Source organism: Camellia sinensis, chromosome 6 (genome assembly GCF_055761805.1).
Source record: "Camellia sinensis isolate YWXY chromosome 6, ASM5576180v1, whole genome shotgun sequence".
In the NCBI taxonomy this organism is placed as follows: domain Eukaryota; kingdom Viridiplantae; phylum Streptophyta; class Magnoliopsida; order Ericales; family Theaceae; genus Camellia; species Camellia sinensis.
In genome coordinates this window covers 21,716,277-21,723,093 of record NC_138966.1, presented here as the reverse complement: position 1 = coordinate 21,723,093, position 6,817 = coordinate 21,716,277, and the positions used below count along the sequence as shown (strand labels likewise).

Here is a 6,817-nt window from a genome sequence, read left to right as displayed (position 1 = left end):
CACATTCCCCACTTAGTATAAAAAAATAAAAAAAATCACTAACTATCAAACAATATGCATTAATGTATGGTATATAGGCAGTTTGTCCGATACGTTAGTATCTCCCACCATTCTAGCCAAGTTCAATGTAATCTTAATTCTTTATTCAAATCAACACAATTCAAATTTTTGTGGAACGATTTAATTGCTCTCTCTTTAGGGGTGTTTTGGAAAGATGATTAAAAATTATTTTTTGACTTTTTTTTTAAATTTTTTTGTGAGAGAGGGAAGTGGGTTAAGATGTGAGAAGTGACTTTTAACTCACTTTCCAAAATAGGCCTTAGTATGAAACTCTCTTGATCGATTAAATTGTGTGAGTGATCTCATAATTTGTGTCTATCACATCTCACGCAATGGACGTGTGATGCCCTCAAAAATATTTTAGATGTTAATTTTCAATATTACCCCTTCATACAAGTTAAATACAAGTTGATATTTGGTTTAGTGTGGCTATGTGGCCTTTTTCCTTTTAAAAGCATAACGTTTGTATCAAAATGGGCAAAGTGGGAAATGGACCATATTTAAAGAGTAAAGTAGAAGAATCTTTTTGGAAGAGCAAAGTCAGAAACGAACTATACTTTAAAGGATATTGTTAAGGATATTAAATTTTCTACTAAATAAATGATCAAATGTTTCACATGGGTGTGGAGTTCGCAATTTTGTGCACCTCACACTCATGTGAACATTTGATCATTTATTTAGTAGAAAATTTAAGACCTCTAACATTTTCCTACTTTAAAAGGGTGAAAAGGAACACATTTTAAGGGGTGATTTAGTTTCAAGTTTTTATCTGTTGACTTCTTCTTTTTTTTCTTTTTTTGTTTCTTTTTTTAACTTTAACTTTTTACGTTTTAAGTTTTTCTTAATTTATTTTAAAAATTAATTTTTATTCAAGATTAGACAAAAAATGCCACATTAACATCTACATAACATGAAATTATCTCTAACCCAAACTTAAAATCAAATATAATAATATATTTTTTATGTCACGTACACTACTAGAAAAAGTGCTTTTTGCGACCGTCATAAACCGTCGCAAATAATAAAAATATAGTCGCAAAAGACCTTTTGCGACGGCTCATGCGACCGCAAATGGGGGACGCGAATGTGGGGGTGGCAAATACTTTTTGCGACGGCAAAACAGCAGTCACAAATTATTTGCGACCACCTAAACTACTTATAGCGACTGCTATTTTGCCGTCGCAAAAAATAAAGAAAAAATACTAACAGGTTTTTTAGCGACCATTTTGTTACCGTCGTAAATAGTTTCCAATGACATTTATAAATAGTACAATAATAACTTTTTAACAACGAATTTTTTGTTGTCGCAAATAATTTTTTATTGTAAACATCATACATCATTTCTTTCAGGTACAAGCACCAAACTAGTTCAAAAAAAAGTACAAACACCTAACAAAGCTCTAAAAACTCTAGATAATATAACAAGATTTACATAATATGCCTTTCATGAGCCATAATACAAGCACATGCCTCTAAATGACTCTAAATGTGCTTGTGAAACTTCAATTTTGGCCAAAATTGCATCTCTCTCTTCCTATTGACCAAAACAAAGTTAACATTTCAAAGGCATGTTTTGACAACACAGCAAGACATTTGCAAATAAGTAAGAAGAAGAAAAGAAAACCACAATTCTGTTCAACATTAATAGGTTCACTACAACACTGTAGTTGCCACACAAGGAGATTTGCATAAGAGCAATTTAAGTAACTTCAATGGCACTCAACAAGCAGAAATTATCACCAGTTGACGACTCCAAACTGCAGAATAATGTAAATTCATGTAATAACTAGAGGAAATGAAGTCCTAAAAAGAAGGTTAACAGCAGCACACCTGATGTGAAATTAACTGAAACTGAAAATTATTGAACTCATGCCAATACCTGATACACATAAGTTTGAAAACAAAGGAAGAATTAGCAAGCAATATTTTGATAGACAAGTATAAATCATATAAAATATTCAATAGAGTTCATAAGTATGGTTAATTAAGAATCAAAACAGAGTAGCAAATAAAAGTGTACAGTTAAAGAGTTTGAAAATATAACATTGTTAGTTGCCATCTGTTTAACTAATTAGATCTGTAGAGCAATAGGAATTATATTAGTAAAATCTTACATGTAATATCTCTAACCACAAGAGCCAACCAATAGCAGCATCAAATTTGGAATTAATCTCCACCTTTTTTTTGGTTGACTGCGTTCAGCTTCATTAGCAGTATCAGACTCGGACACAACCCAACCATCTCATTCGCCTTTGTATAAGAAAATGCACAATCAATAGTGAAATTAAAATCATTATGGCATTTAAAAATACACCAAAGGTTAAAAGCAGCCAAAGCAAGACACTCCCTCTAACAACTCTTTTATTTCTTTGCTGGAGAAGCATCATACTTTGCTAACAAACAGAAGACAAAGCCCTAATCACATATGCTGTACACAACAGAGATGAATAAATATCATGAGCACATATCAACGAAGTTTCATAGACTTTCGTAATATTTATTTCCTAGCTGCAAAATACAATGACACCACAACTAAAATTGGCAGCTTTATATGTCCCATTGCCCATTCCAAAATAGCCCACTATTTGTAGAATCCAAAACATAAGCAAATGCAAGATTTGCTAGGTACAGAACAGTACAAAACCCATTTGAAAAGATGACTTCCTGATTAAAGATTCCATATCAACGTGCATATGCAAAAGAAAATGGTGCTTAATTAAATTACATGTTTTATGCATTTAGATTTGAACAAAATTATGATTTTTGTTAAATTCCATAACCATAACCAAATGAGAGATGTTAGAAAAACTGTGAATTCAGTACAAGCATCATAATCAAATCACTGCATTACATTGACATTGCCCTCTAATGTCCAGTACAAGCAATTAAATTAAACTACTACACTTGACAATGGTTCCTTTTATGGAAATTTATTATAGTAAGACGCAAGGCAAGTTACAGATGATTAACAAGTTTACAATCCATCAGAGGATGTGCGTCACACTAAACTATATTTTAGCATTTTTACATTTTTTTTTTGGTATCATAATGCTCACTCCTTACACTGAAATTATATTTAAAAAAGGGTAATGATTCACTATCACTACTATCATTATGCCATTTTCCAAAACTGATGCTAAAGGCTATAATAAATTCCATTCTGACTTTTTATGTATAAAACTGTAATAAAAATCTATAGTGTCTATCAATGAAGTGTATTGCACACTAAAATCCTGCCCAGATCAAGTTTCTTTATTATGTCCAAAATAAAGACCTGCAACATAACATATGTTGATAAAGCCAGGAAACAAAGAATGCTAGCCTATCCATTGAGCATCGTGTGCATGACTTTGGTGTCACTACTAAATATATACCAATTATACAAAACCAAATGGCCAAGAGAACATATAAATAGAACCTCAAAGAGAAACCTCCAAAAAATAAATATAAATAAATAAATAAATCCAAAAACAACTTGTATGATTTGGAAATTTGAAACAAGATTATAAACTGAATATGCACACAAGAAGAAGAAAAGGGAAACAATAATCTAACCGTTGCCGCAATGAGAAGGGTAATTGGGTAATTGCAAGATTCACAACCATCGTGAATATGTGGAAAAAATTCAAACCTTAGAAAGGAAATAGGTCCCCCTGTACACAGCAATATGATTATCTATAAACAAAATACATACCCAGGTAGATATGTAGATATATTTATATACCTATACATAATTTCCCAGATGAATATATATTAGTACATTGCTTCAAGCCTCAGCCATTACAACATGACAAAGAATTCAATGCAGCAATGTGGAACTTCAAATCCTATTCATCGAAGTGGAACCAGAGAACATGAACTTGTTTACAGATGACAAATTTTGATTGATTGCCCCATTGTATTCAAAATGATATAATTCAATAAACAGAGTTAAACCAGGAGAAGCAAATGAACAAGGAAATTTGTGTCAAATTTTTATACCCACAACTTAATTACTTTGCAAGAGCAAACTTTCCCTTATACAATTTCAAGTGCCTGAGTAAACATTGAAATTCACAAATACATAATATATAGAGTTACATAGATAGGTGTGTTTACCTGAGGAGGACGAAGGATATCGACGTAGCAGAGGTGCTGATCTGAGAAGAACATCAAGGAGAGTGTGTGAGATTGAGGGATAGAGAGAGGAAGAGAGAACAAGATTAAGAGGCCAGAGAAATTCTTATTGAGAGAGAGAGAGATGAACATAAAATAAAATAAATAAATAAACACATTCAAAAACAAAAATTTAGAAAATTAAAATAAAAATAAAAATAAAAAAAACCAGAGCATACTAGCTTCTGAGAGTTATCATGATAAAAAAATAATAAGTAAAAATCCAAACAGATGGATTATTATGGGCATACTACAGCTTTTCGTCGATTAATATAGTATTCTTGGCGCATAACCTTCAAATCATAAAGAGAAAAAGAAAGATGAAATTAGTACAATGTGGGCACATTTCAATAAATCAATAAAAGAAGAAAACCGATAAATATTGCCTCAAACCTGAGGGCAACCCAAGACTCCATAAGGCAGCCATCTTTCTCCCAACTTGTGATCAAATGCAAAGAAAACTAATGAGTGACAATTGGTAGAAAAGACCAAAAGATCCAGGATTAATCCAAAGAGTGTAAAAGGTCTGAAATTCAACATTATCAAAGTAAAAGATGTTAGCCGCTAAATGAAACAAGATAGTTGATGCACTAAAAGAAATGCTATTACACTTGTGAACCTGAAGAGTCCTGAGATGAAGAACAACAGAGCACTCTTATGTGAATAGTGATTCAAGGTAGTCAATAAATGCTCGAGTTATTTTGGTAGAACAAAAGGTCAATGGGAATTATTCAATTTACGACATCTGTTCATGGTCATTAAGTTAAACTACAATGAGAATGCGTTTGATCTGAAAATGCACCATTGTGATTAGAAAATTTTAGTGCACAAATTGAGCTAGAAGCAATATTCTTTTGAGTAGAAAATTGGCAATGTGATGCTTACTGAAAGGTCACTCATTTTGGAGAGAGAGAGAGAGAGAGAGAGAGAGAGACAGTTAGTTAGTTAGTTTTACCAAAAACAATACAGCAGCAACATCAATCCAAAAAACATGTTGTCTGTGCATTGCTCCAAGCATGTTCTTGAGCGTTTTTGCCTACGTTAGTCAGAAAATGATTGTTACTTGACAACATCAAAACTTGTTCATACACTCCCCTAGGATTGATTCATGAAAGCTCTGACCACTGCATTTGATATTACACAGGATGTACAAATCTTGAGGGTGTTCTGTAACATTTGTTTGTCATTTTCAAATATTGTGGCTTCCACTTTTGATTGCTATACTTTATAAAATTAATTAGTAACATTTTAAAGTGCTACAAGGAATAAATTAAACACATGATTTGCTTCATAATAATGAAGCAATTGGAGAGAGATTATTAGCTGAACACTAAAAAGATAATAAAGGAAAATGATGGAATAAAACATTTCAATGTTATAAATAGAATAAATATTATCAGCTACCATTAATTTTTCTGGCCAAGGCAAAAAATTTGATAGAGAGGCCAGCCGACCAAATCATAAAATGGATCACTCTAACCTGTAGAATGGATCACTCTGTCATTACAATCTGTTCAGCAGACAACCTATTCCAATTGTGTATTTTCTGGTCCATGGACGGTTTTAAACAACAAAGTGTGACAAAGATTAGCTGTAAGGCCCATTACTTATAAAAATTAGAGAGCTACATTTTGAATATTGCTTCTAATGAGATGAGAATATCAACAAAAAAACCTTCTCTTGTAATGCTTGTACAAAGGCCTCAGAGGCATCACCACTAGCAATAGCCACAAAGTTTTACGATGATTTTCTCAAACCAACTAATTAACCAATAAACACGAAAAAAATCATAAAAAGAACAAAAAATTAGAACAAATCGAGCAATTTATGGATCAAAGAACCGAAACAGAGGTAAAAAAAAAAAGAAGCAAAAACAGAACCGATGACAGATCTGCATTGCGATGCTGAATACATATACATATGCATATAAGCATTCATGTAATTATGCATTGATAGGACGCTATGTACACAATGAAGCTCAAAGATAGTCTTTGTGTGTGTGTGTGCGCGCGTAATGTAGGTAAATTTTGAGGTAGGTGAAACGCATGAGAGGTGAGCTTACTCTGCTGCATTTGAGTGCTCCGAGAGAACTTTTCCATGGTAGAGTTAGGGTTTCTCTGCGACGAATCGCGCAAATTGCAGAGAGAGAGTAGATAATGTGTACGCAAATACAAAGAGAGCGAGATAGTGTGTGAGAGAGAGATTGAGAGAATGAGAGATCGAGAGAGGGAGAGAGATTGAGAGATCGAGATAGAGAGATCAATCGATTGAGATCAAGAGGGATAGAGAGATTCATATCGGTGAGTAAAAGCGAGAGAGAGAGGTTGAGCGAGCCAAGCTAGGGCAAAACCAAGGAAATGGAGCAAATAAGTAAAAGAAAATAAGAGAAATAAAAATATAAATTGGAGCCTTTTTTTTTTTTTTTTTTTTTTGCGACAGCCAAACAAGCAGTCGCAAAAAAATAGTCGCAAAAGGTCAATTTTCTAGTAGTGGTAACATGATACTTTTAATTTAATTTTAAATAAAGATTAGGTTTAGGTTTAAATTGAAAAACACTTGAAGCGTAAAAAGCTAAAATATGAATTTTTTTAAGAGTCAAAAT

General features: G+C 32.6%; 1 long non-coding RNA gene across 1 annotated transcript; it reads right to left on the bottom strand.

Moving 5' to 3' along the window:
- Positions 1-1,460: 1,460 nt before the first annotated feature.
- On the bottom strand, positions 1,461-6,507 carry LOC114314892 (uncharacterized). The gene is made up of 5 exons (XR_014331633.1): positions 6,278-6,507; positions 4,159-4,199; positions 2,175-2,310; positions 1,891-1,939; positions 1,461-1,594 (listed from the first exon to the last, which is right to left on the bottom strand). It is a non-coding gene; the product is annotated as an uncharacterized LOC114314892 (long non-coding RNA).
- Positions 6,508-6,817: the final 310 nt, after the last annotated feature.